At 44.4% G+C, this 26,776-nt stretch overlaps 1 protein-coding gene across 1 annotated transcript in view; it reads left to right on the top strand.

Annotated features, from left to right (window-relative positions):
• DENND4C (DENN domain containing 4C) overlaps positions 1-26,776 on the top strand; it is a 2,492,302-nt gene that overhangs the window by 1,729,930 nt on the left and 735,596 nt on the right. The gene's annotated exons all lie outside the window — the stretch shown is intronic.

Below are 26,776 nucleotides of genomic sequence, written 5' to 3'. Positions count from 1 at the left end.
CACACTTCCAATACATAAAGGGGGTGACTGCTCTGACATCTCAAACTTTCGACCCATTGCCATCCTGTCTCCTCTTTCAAAAGTGCTTCAGAAGTGTATACATAAACAAGTTATGCAATATCTAACTCAGGAAAATCTCAACACCCACTCAACATGGTTTCAGACCCAAACATAGTACTACCTCTGCACTTGTATCCTTTCTTAACACAGTGTCTCTTGCAAGGGATGGCCACAAATTGATTTCTGCCTATTCTTGGACATGTCAAAAGCACTTGACACAGTTTCTCACCCTCTCTTGTTGAACAAGCTGCGTAACCTTAACTTCTCCTCAGATACTGTTATGTGGTTCTCGAGCTATCTCTCCAACAGATCCCAGTCTGTTAAATGGCAGTCTGCTCTCTCCCCTCCCTGTTAAATGGCAGTCTGCTCTCTCCCCTCCCAGTCAAAATGGGTGTGCCCCAAGGATCAGTCTTAGGACCACTACTCTTTAAAATCTTCACTAACCTACTCTATACCTCCTGTCCTCAGTCATTTCTAGTACAGTGTGCGGATGACTCTACTGTTACTACTATTGCCAACTCACCCTCTGAGCTCCTTGCTGCTACCCAAACTTCCTTCAACTCAGTTGAATCTTGGCTCACTGATAACCAGCTCATACTCAACCCTAAAAAAAACAGTTACTCTTCCTCCCAAAAAACGTATCCAATATCAAACCTTCATTTACCATTCTATCCCTTAATAACACTCCTATTCAAGTTGAACCCAGCACCAAACTACTAGGAATTACCATAGATGACCAACTAAAATTTGACATACATGTTCATAACTGCATCAGAAAGGCTCACCAGAAACTAGGACTGCCCTGTTGACCAAAAAATTCCTTTCCTTCTACCTAGTCTAATGTATAGCTCTCAGATTCTTACTAACCTAAACTCCACCCTCCTTGCTAAACTTGAAACTACCTACAATAAGGTGGCTAGATTTGCTACCCAACAAACTTACAGATCCCATCACTGTATCTCGTTAAAACTTCGAAACTGGTTAGAACTACCCCACCAACTTCTTCTCCTTCAGCTTCAGATCAATCACTCTATCCTATACCAACCTTCCTACTGTCCAACTCTATCTCTTCTTATCTCTCACTATTCTCCCACTAGACAACTGCAAAGCTGTAACCAAAGTCTGCTCCAGGTCTACAAACCCCAAATCACCTTTGGATGCAACATATATGGCTACCCAACCCTCCATCACCTGGAATAAACTTCCTCTAGATATTAGGACTCTTACCAACCCCAAACAATTTAAGGCTGCTACTAAAGACCACCTTATAAACCACTGGTCCTGCTTCTGCACACAGCCTCCTTAATTTAATTCCCTCCCAACCTACTTTTCAACCAACTCTCATATTAAATCCAACCTATTCTCATTTTATTCTCCCTTTCTCTCTTGATTCTTCCTCAGTTGCTCTATTTTACTATCTACAAAGCTATGTAATTCTCATTACTATCTCTAACTACTAGCAGTGCTGACCTGATGCAACTAAATCTCATTACCATCCATCTTTTTTCCTTTGCTGCTACTCTCCTCTTTTTTCTTCTCATTCTAACTCACATGCCCCATACTTACTATATCCTCTGATTCATCCCAAATCTTCTGTACTGTATTAATTGTACCTACTATATTTTGCTTTTTAAATTAATACTGTTCAGCTGTTATATAAATGAAAATTGTTAAACTGTTTTCAAATTGTTTCATGTAACCCTATGGAGCTTTTCTCCCCAGGTCTCTGCTGAAAAAGGGCTTTTGGCTCAGTCAGACTAACCTGGTCAACAAATGTAAAATAAATAAGGCAGAATACATGCTGCACCAACTAGATGCACATAGACAATTACGCTTCTACTTATAGGACAAAGGACCTCAGAAAATCTGACCAACTATTTTTATCCTTTTTCAGATTCAAGGAAAGGTGCTCCAGTTTCTAAAGTGACACTTTCAAGATGTCTCTCAGATTGTATGACCTTCATTTACTCTCAAAACAAAGATCTTTCCCATAAAATAAAAGGTCATTCTACAAGGGCAATTGCAACCTCTTCTGCCTTTAGGGCTAGACTGCCCATTGATACCATTTGTGCTGCAGCAACACGGGCAAAACCACATACATTTATCACTCATTACAAAGTTGGTTTGGCCTCCAACAACAGGGTCTCCTTTGGTTCCACAATTCTGAAGAATATTCTCCCTTGAGCCACCCAAGAAAGTTGGTGCTAGGGATGCTGTCCCAACCTAGTAAGAATTTAGGCACGATAGGACAACAACACATAAAGAAATTAGGTACTCATCATAACTTTCCATGTAGGTTGAATATCTCGCCTTCATTCTTACATCCCACCCTCCTTCCCCCAGCCTTTTGCTCCTGGAAGACTGAGTTGATACAATTGGTTACTAGTGTTCTCTGACCTTCTTGATTGCTCTATTAAGTATTAAAGCTATCTTTGGGTTGGGAGGGTGGCTTAATGGTTAAGGTGTTTGCCTTACAAACACAAGGTGCAGGGTTTGAGTCTCATAAGGGATAATTGGCCAGGCTTAAAATGGCTCACAAGGGCAGTTAGCTTAGTATGAATCTATGAACCTTTGGTTTTGAAATTCCTTTGTATAGCTGCAAACAAGATCTGGGGAGCTCCCCTGGTGCATGATGAGATAAGGGGATAGCCACAAGCTAGGGAAAGACCTTGAGCTGTTGTATAAGGCCTAGTCGGATCCGAGGATTGGATCCGAACCCAACCTAGTAAGAATGAAGGAGAGGAGGACAAGCACACATGGAACATTATGGTGAGTACATAACTTCTTTTTTGGCCCTAAAGTGAAAGAAATGCTCTCCAAGTGTGAGAAAAATGTTGCAGACCTTGTCTGCTGTGGGCATACGTTTTTAGCCCCTCCCCCCAGAGATCCTTCTCCAGGCTTCAACGGAGTGGCCAGAAAATGTGGTTCAAAAAATCCCATGGTCCATGCCATGACACGTGTGGAGAATGTGCTCCCCAAGGCAGAGAGGAGAACTCCAGTGGATGTTTTTGCCCTCATGGCAGAGGTGGCCTGCAAAACCAGGGCTCACAAGAATCTTTCTTCAATAAAAACCCTACCAGTGCTCCTGAATGGAGGCCCAACTGTCCACCTCTGGAGACAGTTGGAGAAGATTGTCCCTGCACCAGAGAGCCTGATTAGAATTAAAAGATACTTGGATGCAGAGGATTATATCCAGAGGTTATATAATACTATTTTCCCTTCTACCCCCAATTCCCTGGAACATCCCCAATGTTCCACCCAGCCAGAGGGATCAAGTACAGGTTCAAATTTGAAAGCTGCTAGAAAAAGAGTCATCCAAGAGGCCAGGCCAGATAGGATCCAAAACTTACTCAAGGTTGATTTTAGTGTAAAAAAAAACAAGGGACCGGAGACCAATTTTGGATCTTGCAAATCTAAACCAATCTCTGCATCGAATCAAGTTCTGGATGATCACGTTTCATTCCATTCTTCCTTTTACTGGGCAAGAATGACTGGATGTGCTCGATAGATCTCCAGGACACCTGCTATCACATAACGATGAACAGGCAGTTGAGAAACTACCTACACTTCTTGCTGGGAGCCATTACCAATTCAGAGTACTGCCCTTTAGACTTGCCACAGCCTCAGGGTGTTCACCAAATGCATGGCAGTAGTAGCAGCACACCTCAGATTGCAGGGATTCCGGGTGTTTCCCTACGTGGATGACTGGCTCATTACCACCCCAACCAGGCATCAGCTCATACAGTCAAGAGATCAGGTTCTCCACACTTGTGCTCTCCTAGGAATAACAATAAACTACAACAAATCACAACTTCCACTCAGACATTGGAATTTATTGGAGCACTTCTGAACACAAAGATCGCCACCATTTCCCTTCTACCACACCATGTTCTAACTATAAGGTCACAGGTCAAGAAGGTTGTAGACAATACATCAGTCTCAGCCCACACAATCCTCTGAACTCTGGGTCTTATGGCTGCAGAGATAACCTTAGTTCCATTGGCCAGCTTTGCAGATCCTGGCTAGTCAGTGGTCAGTCTTCCATCAGTCAGTGTTGTACCAAATAAAAATTACCAACACCTGCAAAAAAGATCTCTATTGGTGGAGCCAGTCCAATCAACTTCTCTGTGGGCATCCATTCATTCTCTAACAGCCCTAAGCCATAGTGACCACAGATGCTTCCCAGATAGGGTGGGGGGGGGTGTTATCTGGGGAAGACAGTCCAGGGTACCTGGTCCCTGAAGAGGCCAATTTCCATGTAAATGTCAAAGGGATGAGAGCTGTGCTCTTGGCTTTGCAAGCATTTCAAGATGTTCTACCCTGTGGGACGATTGCAATTCAGATGGACAACATTTCACTTGTCTGGTATATCAGCAAACATGGGGGAACCAGATCACACCCATTGTGTCGAGAAGGTCCCCAGGTTCTGGCAGTGGGTGATCCCTTCAGACTGCTTTCTTTTAGCAATGCACATTCCAAGAAGATCCATTGTGATTGCAGACAAGCTGAGCAGGTGCATCATACTTCCACATGAGTGATACCTCAATGAGAAGGTGACGGGCAAGATTTTCCTTCGATGGGGCCAGCCATGCTGCAGTCTTTTTGCCTCTCCCCTAAACAGCAAGTGCAGCAACTACTTTGCCCCGATTCCCCACAGGGACAGTCACCGAGGGATGCTCCACAGTTGGCCTCCTTTATGCATTCTCACCAACGCTATTGATTCCAAAATTTCTGCAGAAAGCTGCCACCAGGTAGAAGAGCACAGTGGGCTTCATTGCCCCCTACTTGTTTCAAAAAGTTTGTTTTCCTTTTCTATGGCCTCACCTGTTTCAACCACCATGGAACCTAGATATGACTCCAGACATTCTGTCTCACCCAATGGGCATGTCACACCTGGATATTCAAACTCAAACTGTCTGCTTGGCTTCTGCAGTTCTCTTAGTAGCCAGAGTCTCTATGCTCTCATCTCCTGTCCTAACATGTACTTCTATCTTACCATCAACCCTTGACAAGGAAAACATATTCAAGTAAATGGAAAAGGTTTGCCATTTGGGCTCAGCAACATAAACTTGACCCATTTTTGATTTCCTTGTTCATCTTTTTCAGAACTGTGCTTAGTACCTCAATCATCATGGTACAGTTAGCAGCAATTTCAAATTATCATACAAGGTTTGAACGGTGCACCCATTTCATCTCGCAAATTGAGCAAGGCCTTCTTGAAAGGGACATGGGAAAGGACTAATAGAGTAAGTAGAATATGTAAAGCTTTAAGAATGAAAGTTAAGTGATAAGCAAACAAATACAGACATGGCAAATGGTAAATGGTGGAGAGAGCTTCAGGAAAAACTGGATAGAAATTTGTAAAATCCCTAGTGATGTGACAAGATTAAAGAAGTGTAGAACATTTGCATAGAAGTGTTTGCCACAGGTATTTTTATAGTCTAAATAAATTTAAGAAAATGCTGCCAGTGGTGAATCAAAATGTTTGGAGATGTAAACAGAATCAAACTAGAGATTGGAAGCATATATTCTGAATGTATGACAAAATATAGAAGAGTGAACTGTAGGTGTTAATCCCAGGAGATAAAATGGTCTGAATGTCAATTGCAGGAGGTAAAGTTCAATCTGAATTGGGTAAAGGAATTATGGATGAGAATGTATCTTAAGGTGTTAATAGCAGTTAAGAAGGAAATAACCATGAAATGAAACTGAGTCCGGAACTGAACACAGTGGAAGTGATATAGATATTGGAGAGCATACAGAAAACAGAAATTAAAGGCATAAAGAAAATCTTAAGTAAATTTCACAAGAGAATGCTGATAACATGAGAGCAGACTAGGCACATTTTGCATTTAAGGGAAATTATGCGAAGTTAGCTGGAGTAAGAGCAGCTGCTTGAAGCCCAGAGGATATTGGAGGGGTTGATGTAATAAAGAAATGTAGAGGAGAGGTTACGTAAGGTCAGAAGGAAAAGAGAGTGATGGAGACACCTGATGTGTAATGGAGGCTTTGCTGCAGTTTAGAGTCGAGTATTGGTTCTAAGTATCACTATGACATATGCGTAAAGACTGATGTTAGATACCTAATTTAGACCTCTCCATTATAAACAAGTTTTTAGTGGAAAAGAAATACAAGGTTGTTGCCCTACTTTCCTTTCCCTTTCTGCTGTCCGATACATCTATGGTCACATTGGACATGATGAATAGTCATGTGCATATCCCCATTGTCAGTGAGCACAGATAATTTCTTTGATTTGTGGTGATCACAGCATACTCTAGTTCACTACCTTGCCTTTTAGGATATCCAGTTCTTCCAGCTTTCTTAGCTCTGTTTTTTTTGTGCATGTCAGAGTAAGAAGCATTCACATCTATCTATACATGGTCAGCAGTCAAATCCAGACAAAATCCCAGGAAGACTTGATTGTGATGTACACATCTTAGTGAACTATTTAAATCTCTGAGTTAACTGAAGTCTAGCCTTACCTCTTCTGATGTTAATGCTTCCTAGGAGCTATCCTGGATAAAATTACTTCAACTCTGCCCTTCCCACAGGAAAAGATTATGGTGTTTTTCTTGTTTTTTTATGTCTATGTTGTATGGCTTATCTGAAAAAAGCACCATCCAGAAGGCACTTAAGTGCATGTCAGACTCCATCTTTGTGATCTTTATGGCACTGCTACACTTGAGGATACTCCCCAGGTACCTGAAAGCCTCTGATGCCAGCAACCTCCACTCTCTTGTGAAAGTAATTTCTTTCATTCCCCATCCACAAAAAATTCAGGTTGTAGATGATTTGGGTGAAGGCCAGCCCAGGGATGACATTTGTGCAGTGCAGGGAAGACCAGATCCTGACCTTGAATGCCTGTGACCCAGCTCGGGGAGCATGCACACACAGACTCAATGAAAATCTGAAGCATCTCATGTTTCAAGGAGAAGGCCAGACACATTTGGGTAAGAGAGATGGTAGCCTATATTTGCATTCTAGATCAATCTTGAGGCACAGGGACCTCAGTATAATTGGAGGCTACCGCTGTTATGTGGTATGTCCACAAAAAGATCATTGATTCATATCCCCAATACAGGTTAGCCACAGTGGTCGGGAGTCTGTCATCAGTCCCAAATATTGTTATACATGCTCTTATATTCTTTTGGCACAGAATGCCTTGTCAAATCACATTAGCAGATTTACACACAGTCCCCATTCGAAGAACCTGAATTTAGAGACATTCCACAAACTTGCCTTATAGTGAAACACTCCACCAATTTACTAGATTCTAGAGTTCTCTTACAAATACCTATGTAAGAGAGCTCCAACAATGGGCTCATTTTCTGTCCCCTGGAGCCAAAGATCTACTGTATGATTTTCTTTCCTTATCAATATTAAAATTCTGAGAGAGGCTCTGCAGACAAGGAATAATCTGATTCTGGTAGTAACCTATGACCAGAGAAGCATTGGTCACTTCTTTAAGGAGTTGGGCAGAGCTGTTAGCCTGTCTTTCTCATGTTTTACATCCCTATGTTTCAATAACAATGGACTGTGGTGAACCCAAATCTAAAATCTAATCCTTCCAGTTTAGATGACCAAAATTTGTTCTTGCATTGAGACTCCTCCTTCCTTACTGTCTTGAAGATTTTTAATTAAGTTAGAAGGCCGTATATAAGAAAATCTTAACTGGCAAAGTGGACGAGAGTTTCATTATTTGTCCATACAAAATAGCATTCTATCCAAGGTGGCTTCTGTTTCACAGGCTAGCTCATCTTTCAGCCTTGTTTGACAAGGGCCTATCATAAGTCTTAGTAAGTTTATAGATAACCATTTTTTCACTGTACTTTAAAGACTGTCAGCTTCAAGTCAGCTTTTCAGTTTCTTTAGCATCTTTCCTTTTTGACTTTGACAGTTAAAGAAGAATTAGAACAAGTGGCATCCACTACTCTTCATTCACCTTTTCACCAATATAATTTTCTTCCTTCAACCACACAAAACAGTAAATGTTGTGTTCCTCAAGCAAGGTGACCAGATCCTGTGTGTCTTCATTATTACTGTGACATTTCAAGTGATTACAGTCGTCCTATCCATCTTCAACTAGATGTCTGCATTTTGAGATTAAACTCCTTTATTTTCTCTCTTAATGTTAATATAACAAAATGCATCCATTTCAGTGACACTAAATCCTCCGGGATTAGAAAAATGATCATAATGGTGCCACTTTCAAATTGTATTATTTTTTCATATTCATACGCTTTTAGACTAAGAATGTTATATTACCATTTGAACAATAACACCATTATTGATGTTCATCGTGTTTCACTGTTGTAGTCATTACAATTGGGTTATCCTGCTGGTGGCAGGCTACCTGCAGTCGGCCTGAATTCCAAAGTCTAGGTCTGTTGCTGTCGCCTCCTCCCTGACGTCAGTGCACCAGGAGTATAAAAGATGCAGCCGATGCCATTTTCTTCAGTCTTTCTTGCATGGTGCCCGAAGCAAAAGCAAGTTTGCAAGTGCCGGTCGGCCGACTCCTGAGATTTTCGTGTTCGAATTTCAGATCCAAAGTCTTCATTACAAGCCAAGTACCCCGTTGGGGAAACATTTTCTTGCTCCAGACCGATGTCAGAAAAAGTTAATAATTATATTTCTTGTGGGAAGAAAATACCTTATAAGGACTTCCATTCTTACTGTATTCCTTGCCTAGGCCCTGATCAAGATGTTGCTAATTGCCGGTTTTGTGCTAGATTTAACCAACGCACTGTTAAGCGTCGGTACGATTTTGCATTTCACTATTTTGGCAGAAGATTTAGTTACACAATGTTGTCGGATAGCCATCCGACTACCGCAATTCAAAAGAAACGCAAAGAAAAGGAAAAGGACAGGCATCAGAGGTCCAAAACTGATGACAAGGCTTCTTCTAAGCCAGTCGCCAGTTCTCAGTGAGGCTCTTTCGCAGGCCCTGACGCCCGGTACTTTAGAGCCGCAGGCCGCTACAGACTCCCACGTGGAGCCGACTAGGCCACTGGAAACTCAAGGTATTCGAACCTTGGAAACTATTTCCTCAGATGGTCCAGAGCCGCTCAGCAGGCATCGGCTTCTGAGGGTGTTTTCAGGCCTACACAGGTTAAAACGACTTCAGCTTCAAAGGCAGACCAAAGCACCTCTAAAGACAAAGAAACAAGTACAACAGCCCCATGGACAGGCCTCCATGCCTAAAAAACAGATGCTCAAAATGGCCGAAGACCTAATTACTTTGATCAGGGGTTCCCAACCCCCTCCTGATAAGAGGCCTAGGAAGAGACAGAATATAAATCTTCAGATCAGGTTTCCATTTCTTCTGATCAGGAATACTCTCTTCCTCCCTATGAGGATTTTGATGCCGAATAATTTATCCCTTCAGCCTCTCCTCCTGAGGATTATTCGTTTGGGGAAACTCTGCATACCATGAGGGAGCATTTCCACTGGGAGAGCCAAGATTATTCAGAATCTAAGAAAAGGCTCAGAGACTTCCTTTTACTACCTCAGCACAGGCCCCTTGCTATTCCACCTGTGTTAGACATTGTAGATGTATTTTCAGAGTCCAATCTGACACCTGACTCTCTACCTCCAGCTCCTGTTAAGCCAGACAGATACTACAGGGTTCTTGATTCACATAAATTTCTTTTTAAGAACCCTGCTGCTGACCCAGAAACTATCTCGCAGGGTCTCAAAGGGGTCAAGGCTTCCACTGCAAATAACCCTACCCCCTCTGACAGGGATTCTAGGGCACTGGACAGATGGGGAAAAAGATTTACACTTCTGCTACCTTGGCTATAAGGGCTTTAAATTGTCAGTTTCATATGCTTAAATATCAGCAATATATTATGTCATTGCTTAAACAGAAAGTGTTGATAAATTCTGAATGTGCAGAAATCAAAGAAATGCAGGATTTATTGCATGCAGCTGAACAAGTGTGAAAGCATACTTTGCAATGTGGTTTTGATTCTCTGGAGGCCTCCTGCAGGGCCGCTGTTACGGGTTCTGTCATTAGAAGGCATGCTTGGTTAAATGAACAGAATCTGCCTGATCATGTTAAAGCAAAATTATTAGATGCTCCATTACAGCATGATACCTTATTTGGTGTTAAAGCAGAAGAGGTGTTGAAGAAAATGGAGGACAAAGCTAAATCTATGCAAACAGTCAATGATTTCTTACAGGTACAGCCTCCAAGATTCAGCAGGCACTGGCCTACAAAGAATTGGTTCTTTCCAGTGTCAGACAGGCCACAAAGAGGCAGATACAGACGCCCTAGAGGCAGATCCCAGCCCCAAGGCTCATACAGGTCTAAACAATGGGGTACTTCTATCTCCAAAAGCGGAGAAGACAAATCACAGCCATACAGGAAACAGTCCCAATGACTTTCCCCTGCCTGCGCCAAGCACTTATCTTCTGGCAGCACGTTTAGGGGGAAAACTAGCACTGTTTTCTCAAAATTGGCACGTAATAACCCAGGACAAATGGGTCTTGGAATATAGTGTTACAAGGCTACAGGTTTCACTTTCGCACCCTCCCAAGAGCGAACGGTTTGCCAGACCTGCCAAAAAATCAATGGGCAGAGGCACAAAAGCAAGTGTCATCCCTCATGGACATGAGGGCCATTCAGCAAGTACCACAGCAAGAGCAGGGACAAGGATTTTACTCAAGACTGTTCTTGGTGCCCAGAAAGGACAAAGCCTGGAGGCCATTACTGGAACTATCTCTTCTAAACATATATCTGGATATTCCAAGATTCAAAATGTTGACTCTGCAGCAGCTTCTGCCCATGCTGGGCAAGAATGCTTGGCTTGTTACTTTAGACCTAAAAGAGGCATACCTGCATGTCCCAATCAGACAATCATGCAGAAGATACCTCAGATTCATAGCTGGCTCAATGCACTACCAATTCTCTGCACTGCCCTTTGGCTTATTTACTGTGCCCAGGATCTTCACAAAATGCCTGGCTCCAGTAATTGCATTTTGCAGGCAAAGAGGAATACAAATATATCCTTACTTGGACTGCCTTATTCAAGCAGAGAACAAGGCCATTCTACTACAGCAACTGGTGTTTGTAAAAAGATTACTAACATGCCTAGGGTACACAGTAAACGAAAAGAAATCAAAACTAGTACCCTCTCAAGAGATAATATTCATGGGTGCAAGCTTAAATACAACTGCCCAGATGACTTATCTCATGCCAGACAAGCAAAGGCAACTGACTACTTATTTCAAAATGTTGGCAGCAAAGACCCAGTTATCTGCAAGAAAAATTCTGCAGGCTTTGGGCTTCATGGCATCCTGCATTCTGCTAATTCCATATGCAAGACTGCATATGAGAAAACTTCAATGGTATCTAAAAAGTGTTTGGACTCAACATTGCCACAGCCTGGAAACAATAATTACCCTCATTCCCTGCCTGCAACAGGAGTTTCAATAGTGGGCAAAGGCCTGTCACCACAACAAGGGGCAGCCATTCACTTTACCCACAGCCAGGCAGATATTAACAACAGATGCATCAGATTATGCCTGGGGGCCCACATGGCAGGAAGATGTATTCAGGGCACATGGTCCACAAGCCAAATGCATCTACATATTAACCAAAAAGAGATGCTAGCTGTTCAGAATGCCCTGACAGCCTTCAAGGATCTACTTCATCCGGGACAACTACTGATAAAGACGGACAATACTACAGTCATGTGGTACATAAACAAGCAGGGAGGCACTCATTCCTACCCACTATGCAGACTAGCCATAACTTTGTGGGACACAGCATTGACTTACCAAGTACATCTGCAGGCACAATTCCTGCCAGGTAAGTTAAATACTCTGGCAGACGAAATAAGCAGAAACCTCATGGATCCCCACGAGTGGGTATTGGATCCGCAAGTCTTCAGCATGATAACAAGAAATTGGGGATGCCTGGACATAGATCTGTTTGCCTCCCCTCACAACTGCCAACTACAGAGATTCTGCTCAAGGACTTATCACAGCAAGCATGGAAAGTGGATGCTCTATCTTTCAGCTGGAAAAACTTAACAGTATATGCCTTTCCTCCACTGCTTCTCCTCCCCAAGGTACTCCTAAAAGTCAGACAAGAGAAGCCAAAAATGATACTGATTGCCCCAGACTGGCCCCACCAGCACTGGTACCCAATCCTAAAGAACTTGTCTCAATACCCAGCCTGGACATTACCTCAGATTCCTCACTTACTGTCCCAACACAACAATCAGATCCTGCACAGCCAACTCAAGACCTTAAATTTGGGAGCATGGTGGATAATGTAGTCATTCAAAACACACCTCTCTCTAAAGCGGTGATGGATGTTATTTTGGAGCCCAGGAGGCCTGGTACCAGAAAATCTTATGCTGAAAAATGGAAGAGATTCTGTGCTTGGAACCAGGCACAAGGGATTTACACAACTGTACCAAATATTCCTCAGATTTTGCAATATTTAACTGAGATGCTGGACAAAGGCCTATCCTTTTCATCTTTTAAGATTCATGCCTCTGCCATTTCAGCTCATTACAATACAGAGCCACCTATTTTTTCTCATCCTTTATTAAGGCAGTACCTCAGAGGAGCCAAAAACTTAAGGCCTCCAAGGAGATCACCAATACCTGCATGGGACCTCAGTTATGTCTTGGAAAAACTCACACTACCTCTTTTGAGTCAGCCACTACAGCTGATATAAAATTTTTGTCATGGAAAACAGCTCTGCTCCTAGCAATAACCTCTGCAAGACGAGTCTCAGAGCTACAGGCACTGATGGCTGTGGAACCTTTTATCATTTTCCATCCAGATAGGATTTCTCTGAGGACAAACCCGACTTTTATGCCTAAGGTGGTGTCCAGTGTGGCCCTTAACCAAACTATTCATTTGCCTACCTTTTACCCAAACCCACAGAATAAGGGTGAGAGACTTCTGCATTCTTTGGACATACACAGACAGCTGCGCTTCTACTTGGACAGAACCAAAGCTTTCAGAAAGACTGAGCAATTACTAGTGGCATATGCTGCAGGATCACAAGGAAAGGCTATCTCAAAGCAGACTGTTTCAAAGTGGATAGGCCACTGCATTCATTTCTGCTATTCACAACATGGCAAATCAGTGCCTAAGGACATTAGGCCACATTCAACCAGAGCAGCAGCCACTTCAGCAGCCTTCCTCAGAGGAGTACCAACCAAAGACATTTTAGAGGCTGCAACCTGGAGTTCAGTGCACACTTTTACAAAGCACTATCACTTACCACTCTACTCTAAATCCAGGGCAGGCTTTGCCACTGCAGTTCTGCAGGGCCTCATTGCCGCTCCTAATCCTATTTAGCTCCAGCCTCCCAACCTTAGCTTTGGGATTCAACCCAATTGTAATGACTGCGACAGTGAAACACGATGAACATAGTACAGTTGTGTACTTACCATAAATGTAGACGTTCGAGTATATTCACTGTTGCAGTCCAAGTTACCCTCCCACCATCCCCCTTATCTTTGCTGGAACTTATCTGTACTTCTCTATTCTATACAACCTATGTGGTGTATTTGCTTGTAGATAAAGGAAAAATTTACCTTGGTGCATGCATGCTTTATTGACATATTTTTAGCCTACCTTTTTGGGGGCACCTGACATCTGGGGCAAGAAAAACTGAAGAAAATGGCGTTGGCTGCATCTTTTATACCCCTGGCACACTGACATCAGGGAGGAGGCGACAGCGACCGATGCCGGACCTAGACTTTGGAATTAGGGCTGACTGCGGGTAGCCTGCCAGCAGGATAACCCAATTGCAATGACTGCAACAGTGAATACACTCTTAACATCTACATTTATGGTAAGTACACAACTGTACTTTTCATTTACTATGCACCAACCTAAACAACTAACAGGGCTGTAGTCTTCTTCGAAGATTGTCTTTGATGCATGACAAAAAGTCTTAAACTAATTTTGCAGTTATCTGATTGGAAAGACTTTGTTTTTTAATTACTGGATCTGATGTTGTCCTTCTCATTCTGCTTCACTGATGGGTGACTGATCCGATCCTTGGATCTGACTTGGCCACCTCCCCCAGACTTGAGCTTCCAGGCTTGAGCTCCTCTCTTTCCCATGATCCTCTGCCCCTAGCTCAACCTCTTCAGATTTCGTTTGCTGCCGGTGCGTCCAGATGTTGCTACCAGTGCTCAAGCAGCTAAGTGATAGTTTTATTGATATTTTACCTTCTTTTTGTAATTAAACTGAGTTTTTTTAGTGTGTTTTATCTTCTTCCCTTTTCCTTTTAGTTTCTGATGTGCATTAGGATTCTTTTTTTGCTTGTCCTTAAACTCCTTCTTCCCTTTGGGCCTTGGCCCTTCCTTCTCTCTCTAGATTTATAGTGATACAGTTTTACTAATTTTATTAGTAAATAGTTAATTCGATTTTCTATCGATAAGCCTACAGGTTGGAAAAGGTGCACCAAGTGTGAGAGGAAGATTCCACTTTGGACGCACATGATGTGTTTATTGTTTGGGACCATCTTGCCTGGATTCCCCTTGTAGCATCTGTGAGGAGTTCAATCCAAGAGCCATTCAAGAAAAGAAAAATAAATTGATTTTGAAAGGTCTTATTGCCACTCCTCTTTCTTCTTCTTCTTCACCAGCGGCTCACCCCCTCCAAAGAATCGCTCGGCTCCAAGGCAAAGAAAAGCTGCCATAAGGAGTCCAGGGCATCTTCAGCCTGCCAAGGCTCCAAAGGTTTCAGATCCAAGGATAATCCTACATGTTGGAAAAGGTGCACCAAGTGTGAGGAAGATTCCGCATTTGGACGCACATGATGTGTTTATTGTTTGGGACCATCTTGCCTGAATTCCCCTTGTAGCATCTGTGAGGAGTTCAATCCAAGAGCCATTCAAGAAAAGAAAAATAAATTGATTTTGAAAGGTCTTATTGCCACTCATCTTCTTCTTCACCAGCGGCTCACCCCCTCCAAAGATTCGCTCAGCTCCAAGGCAAAGAAAAGCTGCCATAAGGAGTCCAGGGCATCTTCAGCCTGCCCAGGCTCCAAAGGTTTCAGATCCAAGGACATCAGCACCGAGGCCTATGTCAGCTACGTCAGATCCAATTGACTTAACGGCTTTGAGTGAGCCTTCGACATCTGCTAAGTCTCCAGATCGTAATTCCCTGGATCCAAGCAGTCTACTTCACATCCGTAGATCCCCAGATCCACAGTCCTCTTCTAGGTCACCAGGGAGATCCATTACCTGAGTTCTTCTACAGTGCCTTCGAAGATCTTGCAGACCACCCAGGCAGTCCCGTCCATCTTCAGTGACTTCCTCCAGATCATCTCTGAGCCTTTATGATGACGTGGATAAAATGGGCAGATCAATTATTGAGTTCCAGATTCAGATGGGGGTACTTTCCAGCTCCATCCCCTCGTGGATCTGAGCCTGTACCATCTACTTTTTCTCCTTCTCTGATCTGTTTCAGTTTAGGAGTCCCAGGACAGTAGTCGTCTGAGGGATTCGAGGTTGGATCAGAGGGCTCTTGCTTCCTCTACTCTGACCATTACCTTGATTTTCTCTGCAATGAGGTGATCTGATCAGAGTGCATCCCAGATCTGGGATGTTGTGGCTGGATCTGAGGGGTGAAGTTCAGCTCCAGTGTTCTTGGATCTGTACCTTCCGCTTGGAGCTTTGGCTTTCAACAGCGTAGGTCCAGTTCTGTCTGGGAGTTGGGGTTCTGATGAGCTTTTTCCATCTTCCTTGGGAACTTCGGTTCCTAGGGAGTTCAGTGGGGCCTCCCTGGGACCTTTGGGCTTACAGGTTATAGAAAAGGCCTTCTCTGTTAGCAGAGTGCTGGACCCTTTGACTGCTGCTTCTCCCCATGTGCCTACATTGGATCGGGACATTGGATCTACCATTTCTGTCCATGGGCAGCCTGTCCTGAAGGACACCCAGCCTGTTCCACTGGGTGGCCCCTTTTTCTTCTGACTCCTGTCCTAAATATTCCATGGAGGAGATCCCACAGAAGGGGATGTGCAAAAGGAGGCACTTGAACACCCCTATGGATTCCCTCAGAAAGGATATGGATTATGATGAAGGAGAGGGGTGTCCCAGATAACCACAGGACGATGTCTCTTTCACAGACATCTTACAGATCTTGAAGTTAAAAGGTGGCTGGTCTTCCAAAAATTCCAGTTTGGAGGAATCTGTATTCCTGGAGGCCTTTGAGATGGGACCATCTGCATCTTGGATAGTCCCCCTGGTGGATGCTGTTATAGACCTTGTCACCTGTTGGCCCTGGAAGGAGCGGGTCACCATAGAACTAATATACCAAAGTGACCGGACAAGATTCTTTCACCCCCAGAGGACCGTATTTTCTGGAGTAAGGGTATAAAAGTTGATGTTATGGTGGTGACAGCTTACTACCAGAAAGAGCTCGCCCAGCAGAGCTCAACTGTCTGTCCACCGAACAGGGAGTACTGAGCAATGGACAGGTTCAGGAAGCTCGCTTATGCCTCAGTGACTTTTTCATTGAGAGCACTGGGTTGTCTGGCACATTGTGTTCGCTTCAGAGAGACTTTGTTAAAGAACTCAATGAATTCATGGAGTGCATGCCTAAGGAGGAGTTTGATAAAGTTTCTGCTAAGCTAACCATTCTTACTTCTATAGCAAATTCTTCCATAAGACTTATTTTCCCACTCAGTGGAAGGATCTTCCAGGGCAGCCGGCACCATCATTGTGATACATCGTCATGAATGGATGAGGCTGTGTGATTTCACGGAGCCCTTTAAGGCATCTTTTGTCAACGCCCCCTTTGATGGTTCTTCGCTGTTTGGGCTATCGGTTAAGGGCACCCTGCCCTGCAGTGAGCAAGAAGGTAAGACATTGTCTGCTGTGAGGATTGTTTTTCACCCTTCAAGGAATCAGAGGGGCTAAGAAAACTTGGTTCCATAAGTCACAAGGTTCCTTTCTCGATCAAAGTGGAGAGTTCTTCTCCAGAAGCAGAGGAGGAGGCTATAATGGGAGGCGTCACCCAAGAGGCAGAGGGGGTCCACAAAACCAGGGCTTCAGGGAACCTTTTCCTGACAAGCCCTTTCAGAGCTTCTTAAACACTGCCTGACTGATTCTGGAGGCAGTCAGGGGCCATTTTTCTTTGCACTCAAGCGGCTGGTCCAAATTACGACAAATGCTTGGGTGCGAATCATTGTATCCAGAGGTTATTACATTCCCTTTTCTATACCTGCACCAAAGATTCAAAAGAAACTCCCCAATGTTCTACCCAGTCAGAGGGAGTTGACAGTTACTGAAATCATCAATCTTCTAAAAAAAAGAGTGCCATCCAAGAGGTCCCAACCAACCAGAGAGGGTCCAAGACTTACTCCCATTTCTTGTTGGTGCCAAAGAAAACAGGGGACCTACGGCCAGATGTGGACCTAAGCAGTCTCAACTTGTATTTGAAGAAAGTCAAGTTCTGGATGGTAACGGTTCAGTCCATCTTCCGGTTGCTGAGGAAGGATGATTGGATGTGCTCGGTGGATTTCAAGGACACGTACTATCGCATAAAAATAGGTGCTCCAAAGGTCATCTGCACTTCATCTGGGAGCCAGTCACTTCAAGTTACCCCGGGTATTTACCAAATGTATAGCAGTAGTTGCAGTTCATTTCTGATTGCAAGGGTTTCAGGTATTTCTGTACTTAGACAATTGGCTCCTGATTGCCCCCACTCATCACCAACTTTCTCAGGCCAGAGACCATCTTTACCAGTTTTCCCAATTCTTAGGCATTACCTTAAACTTGGCCAAGTCACAACCACTGCAGGTTCAAACCTTTGAGCCCAGCTGAACACCATTACCCAAATAGCTTCTTTGCCACAGCATTGTATCGACACATTGAAATTTCAGCTTCATGCCATTATGAATGTACCATCTCCTCCAGCCAGATTGATTCTTCGAGCTCTGGGGTCCATGGCAGCTGTTATACTTTTGGTTCCTCTCACCAGTTACTACATGCACATTTTTCAATGGACGCTGTCTGTTCAGTGGTCTGTTCTGCATCAGCCCCTGTCTGTTCCTGTCAGACTGACAAACATTTGCAGGTCCCATCTGTGATGATGGTTTCATGCATATCTGACAATTGGCAGACCTTTCAGTCTCAACACCCCCCCCCCCCCCTGTCAGCCACAGTGAGCACAGACGGCTCCCATCTAGGGTGGGGGGGGGCATTTTCAAGGGAAGATGGCCCAAGGCACATGGATTCTGATAGAGACCAGTCTGCATATCAATGTCTTAAGAGATACGAGCTGTCCTTTTATCATTGCAGGCCTAGGGACAGTTGCTGTTCACACAGACAACATGTCAGTAATCTGGTTCATCGATAAGCAAGGAGGGAACCCATTTGTACCTTCTGTGCAGAGAGGCCATGAGGGTCTGGGAATGGGTGAGCTCTTCAAGCCACTTTCTGCTTGCAACACATTTGCTGGGGAAATCCAGCATATTAACAGATAGACTCAGCAGATCTATACTGATGCCCCACGAGTGGTCTCTCAAGCAATCAGTAGCAAAAGAGATATTCCACACCTGGCGTCTTTCCTCTTGTGACCACTTTGCATCCTGCTACAACAACAAATGCAGCAGTCACTTTGCTCTGGTCCCTCCTTCAAGGGGGTTCCCCGAGGAATGCTCTAGTCCATGATTGGCCTCCCTGTCTCCTTTATGCTTACCCTCCTCTTCCTCTGATCCCGAAATTTCTCCTGAAAGCCAAATGGTTGAAGAGCATGGTGATCCTCATTGCCCCCTTTTGGGCTTAATCAGGTGTGGTTCCCCTTTCTCTGGTCTCACCTCAAACATCCTCCAGGGATACTGGAACCCAAACCAGACCTCCTTTCTCACCCACGTTAAGACTTCACCCCAAACTCCCCACCCTCAAGTTAACCACATGGTTTCTGCAATTCCCATGATTGCTAGAGGCTCCAGGTTCTCTTCTCCAGTCAAAGCTATCAATCTGATATTGTTAATCCTCGATCATTCCTTACGTATGGGTATCTGTTCCAACCTCGGAACCGAGCCTGCCGTTTTCCAAGCTCGCGTCAGCTTCAAACTCTCGAGCTAAACTCTTACTCATAATCCCCCTCTCCCTGTTACCTCAGATTTCATTTGCCGCGTTGCCATTTGGTCGTGTCAAGCTGCTTCTCTTGAGCTAAGTATAGTTATTTGTTGTCAGAATAGTCATTTATATTAACTTTTCTGTCAGAAAAGTTTCTACTTCGTTGTCTGTTACCCTATCGCATCTAGCGACCGTATTTTCTTTAGTTTTTCTTCTCTTTTCTCTACTTTTTTACCGTGAGGTATTTCTCCCCTTACCATCGTTGGTTATCGTTGGTAATCTTCCCTTTTTTTTTCATACCTTCGGGTATTCTTTTTGTACCATTTCTACTATCTACTTTTTGTATCATGGGAGATAAAAAAGGTAGTCCAGGGTTTAAACTGTGTTCTGATTGTGGACACAAATTACCTACATCTGATGCACACTCTTTGTGCGTTTGTTTGGGGGCATCCCACTTATCTGTTAACCTGCCCTGTGCTATCTGTGAAACTTTTCTAATAGAACCTTGTTAGAAAGGAAAAACAAGTTGTTTCAGAAGGGACTTCTTAAATCTCCCTTTTCAGAGGCTATTTCTGGGTCGGAGGCCTCAACCCCTCCTAGAGCCCATAAGAAAATTTTGGATGTTCCTACCAAGGCTAAATCTTTGCCTTCGTCCCTGGCTGGGGACTCCCGCCAACCAAAACCTAAAAAGGCTAATGTTTCGACTCCGGAGCTCACTCAGTCAGCCCCAGTGCTTTTGGTGCCTAGACCTTTGCACCAAGGCTTTCAGCTCCATTAGTGATCTCTGCTCCGTCTTCTCCTGCGGCCTTCACTATATCGACACTGAGGGGCTCCTCGGTTCAAACTATTACTACTGTATTGGCACTGACCGCTCAGTCGGCACAGAACTTGACCACGTCGGCTCAGACATCTTACTCGGAACCAACGCCTCTATTGTTGACTCCAGTTTTGTTGGTTCCAGCTTCGGTACTGACCACCACTTCGGCACAGATCCCTGTGTCGGTGCAGACCGTGACCTCTGCACCGATGAATTCTTTGGTGCAGACACCCATAGTCCAGTCTCTTTCAGCACCGTTGTTCTCGGTGCGGACTGGTGAGATGGGCACCAAGTTTGCCTCTTCTGTGGACAGGCCTGTTTCTCCCTCAGTCCCCCTGAGGTCCACTAGAAGCCTTTATGAACACGATGTGTTGCGTCTTGTGGATCAGGTGTTCTTGGCCAGAGGTATCCCACCCCCCAGGAACTATCCTTCCTTGGGAGGTGATCACCCATCTCCAAAGACCCCTTCTTATTCTACTCCTTCATTGCCTTTGAAGTCAATGGATATAGCACAGTCTTCCCCTTTTGCTGTTCCCCTTATGGATCTCACTAAGGAACCGCAGTTGCCTTCGTGTTAGGAAAGTTTTGCTACAACCCAGGATGTCAGTTGTGACATATGTAATTTGCTGCTCCACAGCCATCCAGGGACTCCGGGTCGGCAGGCTGAGCCACTTAGGGGAGGGGTGACCCCTGTCCTGGGCATTCACTCCTCTTCAGGTGGACCAGCCTTCCAACTGATGGAGGAGGCTTTCACTGCTGCTGGTGATACTGGACTGTCTGTCCCTCCTCCCTTCTCTGGTACACTGGTTTCACAAGTCGCACCGAGTGGACACCAGGTGCAACGGCCTCAGGACATATTCCCACAGGAAACTCCTTTTTCACTGTCTTCCCCAGCTTCTCCTGCTGAGGAAGTCCACCGGAAAAGTTTGTGTAAGAGGAAGCACATGGACTCTACAGAGGAGTCCCTCACTGAAGAGACAGATTTTGATGAGGTGGAAGGATCCCATCGGTCGCACTCTGAGGTATCCTTTGGTGTTATCTTCGAAATCCTGAAACAGAGAGGTGACTCTAATCCGACCTGTGAGGAATCTGTGTTCCTGCAGGCTTTTCGCATCTGGCCCCCTACCTCCTGGGTTACTCCACCTGCCTATGAACTTGTCCGGCTTATTGTGCAGCGTGCTTGGAAGGCTTCTAACACCATCAAAGCTATTCCCCAGAGGCCAGATAAGATTTTGTCCCCTACTGCTACGGATCCCCATTGGTCAAAAAGTCTTCCTGTGGATGCTTTGGTGGTGGCGGCCACAACAAAAAGGATCTGGCAGAAAAAAGCCAGACTGTCCATCCACCTAACAGAGTCCCGGGCCCTGGACAGGATAGGGAAGTGCACCTTTGCATCCGCGACCTTTACTATCAGGTCCCTGAATTATATGGCACACTTTACCAGGCTTTAAAGATCTGATTTCTCAGCTCTCTGAAACCCTGGCTGGTGCCGTGTCTGATGAGGTCCGTGACATAGTGGCCTCTCAGCTGGCCACCATTGAGTCAATATCTAACTCCTCTGTGCAACTGATATCTCACGCATCAGAAGGAGCAGCTAGAGCAGCGGGTTCAGCTGCATGTCTTGAGATGACATGCCTGGATGCGCTTGTTCAATTTCACGGAACCCTTTAAGGCTTCCTTTATTAATGCTCCCATTGAGGCCTCTTCGTTGTTTGGACCCAAAGTTAAAAACACACTGGCCAGATGTGAACAGAACACGAAGACCCTTTCTGCCATAGGTGTCTGTTATTCTTCCCCTCAACGTGCTTTCTCCCGAAACCAAACGAGTGGGAAGATATGGTTCAAGAAATCTCAGGATCCTTTCCGTGACACACGGGTCAAGTTCTCCCCTAGAGGCAGGGGGGAAACTCACAGGGAAGTTGCTCTTTTCGGGGCAGAGGGGGTCTGCATAACCTGGGTTCCAGGGACTTTTTCCCTGGCCAACCCTACCAGCGCTCCTGAAGAGCGGCCCAACCCCTTTCCTCTGGAGGTGGTTGGGGGGGTCATTTCTCCTTGTACCCTTCTGCCTGGCTAACCATCACCACCAATTCTTGGGTACAAAGGATTATAACCAGAGGTTATTATATCCCTTTGATATTTGTCCTGTCCCTTCAAAAAAACCTTCCTGATGTTCCACCCAGTCCAAGGAAAGAAGCAGCACTAGAGATAGAAAAACTGTTAAGAAAGAGAGTCATCCAAATAGTCCCTCCAGACCAGATAGGATCCGGATTCTACTCAAGACTATTTTTGGTGCCAAAGAAAACCGGGGACTGGAGATCAATTTTTGGATATCAGTGTATCGAACAAGTTTGTGAGAGTAGAAAAATTCTGGATGGTCACAATACGGTCTATCCTCCCGCTTTTGGAAAAAGATGATTGGATGTGCTCGATAGATTTTCAAGATGCGTACTACCACATAAAAGTGGACAGGCCATCAAGAAGATTTCTGCGCTTCCGTGCGGGAGCCAGTCACTACCAGTTCAGAGTATTGCCCTTCGGACTCTGTACAGCCCCCAGAGTTTTCACAAAGTGCATTGCAGTTGTCACAGCTCCCTTGCGAATTCAAAGATTCCAGGTTTTTCCATATCTAGACGACTGGCTCATTTCTGCCCCCACCAGACATCTACTGGAAGAAGCCCTGGCATGCTCTTTCTTCGCTGCACAAAGGTTAGGCAACCATAAACTGGCAAAAATCCAATCTCACCCCATCTCATTCGACAGAATTCATAGGGGTTATCTTGGACACAAAGAACTGCAGAGCTGCCATTCCAGAGCACAGAATCTTAAGGATAAAGCAACAACTGATTCCAATCCTTTCAAGGGAGAAATCCATGGCTCACTCTGTTCTACAGCTATTGGGTTCCATGGCAGCCTCCATCACCATTGTCCCCTGGCCAGGTTTCATATGAGGCTTCTACAATGGCTACTGCTCACCCAATGGTATCCCTTTCAGCATCCTCTTTCAGCCATGATTCGAGTAACCCACAGGTGCAAACAGGATTTAAATTGGTGGATGACACACAATCTGTCACAATGGTCTCACCCCTTCTCCCCCCTGCAACCCAAGGCCACAGTGACCACGGATGCCTCCCTGATGGGGTGGGGGGGTCTATGTCAGGGACAGACAGTCCAAGACACTTGGTCCGAACTGGAGGCCCATCTGCATGTAAATGTTCTAGAACTGAGGGCAGTGCTTCTGGCGTTGCAAGCATTCCATCCCCTGCTGCCGTCTGGGATGATTGAGAGTCAATCAAACAACATGGCGGTGGTCTGGTACATCAACAAGCAAGGTGGAACCAAATCTTACCCCCTTTGTCGAGAGGCCATGAGGATATGACAATGGATGATGGCTACCAAATGTTTTCTTTTAGCAGTGCACATTCCCAGGAGTTCCAAAATGATAGCAGACAGACTCAGCAGGTGCATTCTTCAGCCTCACGAATGGTCCCTGAATCCCTTGTTAGTGACGGAGATCTTCCACCGCTGGGGCTATCCTTGCTGCGACCTCTCTGCATCCCTGACCAACTACAAATGCAGCAACTACTTCGCCCCGATTCCCCCTCTGGAACAGTCACCTAGGGATGCTCTAGTTCATGATTGGCCCTCTGGTCTTCTTTACGCATTCCCACCATTTCCCCTCGTTCCCCAGTTTCTGAAGAAAGCCCGTCGGTTGAAGAGCAAGGTGATCCTCATAGCACCATATTAGCCTCGACAGATTTGGTTCCCCTTCCTTTGGCCTCACCTACTAGATCGACCATGGATTCTCCATGCAACCCCGGAGTTGATCTCACATCCACAGAACCTGATTCATCCCAACTTGAACAGCCTGAAGCTCACAGCTTGGCTACTCCAATTCCCTTGATTGCCAGGTAGAACGATCTTTCTTTACCAGTACGTGACATTCTCATTGCATCTCATAAGTCTTCCACTAGAATTACTCATCTGAGCAAGTGGAAAAGATTTACCTGTTGGCTGAACAAGTAGATCCCTTCTCAGCACCAGTGTCGATAATACTAGACTATCTGGCCGACTTTTTCCAATCTGGTCTATCAGCCTCTACCATTAGAGTTCATTTGGCTGCAATTTCTAATTTCCTTGAGGGTGTCCTAGATTCCTCTCATGTCCCACAAATTGTGCAAGACCTTCATAAAATGTGTAAATCATCTGAAGCCATCTTTTAGAGAACCTGTTCAGCCATGGGATTTATCATTCGTTCTACAAGCTCTGACAATGCCACCCTTTGAACCAGCTTCTTCTTGTGACTTCAAAACCTTGTTTTTGGTCGCCATTACTTCTGCCAGACGTATTTCTGAGCTTCAGGCTTTATGTATCAAGAGTCCATACTTGATTTTTCATAGAGAATAGTGTCTCTGAGAACTAATCCATCATTTCTGCCAAAGGTGATCTCTGAAATGTCCATTAATCAAACCATTGAATTGCCAGTTTTCTTTCAAAGTCATTCAAACAGAGGAGAATATTGCCTACATACCCTAGATATCCACAGGCAAAACTGTTTTTACTTAACAAGGACTAGGTCCTTTTGTAAATCTGACCAGTTATTTTTGGCCTTTTCTGGACCTAGATTAGGATATTCTGTTGCTAAGGTCACATTGGCTAGATGGTTGAAGGACTGTGTGACCTTCATTTATACACAACATAATATCTCATTGCCTACTACCGTGAAAGCTCATTCAACAAAGTCGGTAGCAACTTCTGCTGCCTTCCATGCCAGAGCTTCTGTACATGACATCTGTGCAGCTGCAACTTGGGCTACGCCTCATACCTTCATCAATCATTACAAATTGGATTTGGCCTCCAGGGGAAGAGCATCTTTCGGTTCTATGGTACTCAGGAATGTACTTCCATGAGAGCCTCCCAGGAATAGAGGTAGCTGGGGACTCTGTCCCATGCGTAAGGAATGAACGAGGATTAACAATATCAGATAAAGAAGTTATGTCTTACCGTAACGTTCCATCTGTATTGTTGATCCTCGTTCAGTCATCATGACCCTCCATCCTTCCCCCTCCTGTGGCTTCTAGTGGATCTCACCATCCGGTTCTCTTAGGTTATTTGACCAGAGGTAGCCTCTACCTTCTTTTGACTCAATTTGAGGTAACAGGGAGAGGGGGATTATGGGTAAGAGTTTAGCTCAAGAGTTTGAAGCGGACGCGGGCTTGGAAAATGGCCGGCACGGTTCCGAGGTCGGAACCAATACCCATGTGTAATGACTGAACGAGGATCAACAGTACAGATGGAATGTTATGGTAAGACATAACTTCTTTTTTTGGCCTTTCAGAAAGCATCTACTAAAAAGGTGTATAAGGGTAAGTGGAAAAGATTTTTTATTTGGGGTGCCAATCATGTTGATCCTTTTTTAGCTCCTGTTCCTTCGATTCTGTCTTTTCTTGAATCTTTATATAAACAAGGTTCCAGTTTTGCAACCATTAAGCACCAGTTGGCAGCCATATCCATCTTCCATTCAGGATTACTTTCAGGATCTGTTGCTTCAGCCAGGTTATGTAAAGCCTTTGTGAAAGATATTTTTCTTCTTAGACCTCCAAACGAAGACCCAGCTCCTCCATGGGATTTGACTGTCATTCTGCAAGTTTTGACTCAAAGCCCCTTTGAACTGGCTAATGTTTGTGACTTGAAAGATTTAATCTGGAAGTCCACTTTATTTGTTGCCATTACTTCTGCGAAAAGTGTCTCTAATTTGCAAACTTTCTTCCAAACATCCCTACATCATTTTTCACAAGAATAGGGTTTCCCTACAATACTAATCCTTTGGGCATGCAAACAGTTGCCACTTCAGCTAATATAAACCAATGCATTCAGTTACCAGTGTTTTTTCCTAACTATTCCAACAAAGGGGAATACCTGCTACATTCCTTAAGATGTTCACAGACCGCTACGTTTCTACCTCCATAGGACGAAGCAATTTAGAAAATGAGAGCAGGGTTTTGTCTCTTTTTCACCTAACTGTAAAGATCAAGCATTATCAAAAGTGACAATAGTAAAGTGGATTACTAGTTGCATTTCCTTCATTTATGACAAAAATGGTTTGAAGTTATCTGGTCCTCCAAAACCTTATTCAACAAGATCCATCGCTGTGTCAGTGGCTTTTTCATCTAGGATTCCCATTAATTATATTTGTGCTGCAGCCTTTTGGTCCAAGTCCCATACCTTTGTGACCCATTGTAAGTTGGATATTGTGTCCAGGAGCAGAGCATCTTTTGGTTCATATCCTTCCTTAAGGCCACCCAAGAAGTCATGTAGCTGGGGACTCTGACCCATCAGTGAAGCAGAATGAGAAGGAAAACATTGAATTTATTAGTTATGTACTTAACATAACTTGGTATCTGTGTTATCCTCTTCTCATTCTGCTTCACCTCCCCTCCCAACCATCCCCCTCTGAATTGTTTTGGTTCTAGAGGATCTGGAACAGGCTTTGTTGGAACCTATGATATGATGTTGTTAATCTTCATTCATTCCTTACTGATGGGTGTAGAGTCCATCCCCAGAACAGAGTCGGCCTTGTTAACATGCTCGTGCCAGCCAAAAAAACTTTTGAGCTAAACTTTTACCCACAACGCCCTTCTCCCTGTTACCTCAGATCTCGTTTGCCGCGTAGCCATAAAGCCATGTCAAGCCAGCGCTCAGCTAAGTACTTAGTTTTGCTGCTTATAAAAGTTTTTCTTAAATTGTTCACCTTGTTTTCACTCTAAACTCACTTCTCTAATCTCTCGTCAGTCTTTTACCCACTTTTGTGTATCTTTCCAGTTTCTTTTTCATCA

This window comes from Protopterus annectens, chromosome 2.part0, assembly GCF_019279795.1.
Source record: "Protopterus annectens isolate FY-2018-M chromosome 2.part0, PAN1.0, whole genome shotgun sequence".
Classification (NCBI taxonomy): Eukaryota; Metazoa; Chordata; order Ceratodontiformes; family Protopteridae; genus Protopterus; species Protopterus annectens.
The sequence above is the reverse complement of the archived record's forward strand: the minus strand, read 5'-3'. Positions and strand labels throughout refer to the sequence as shown.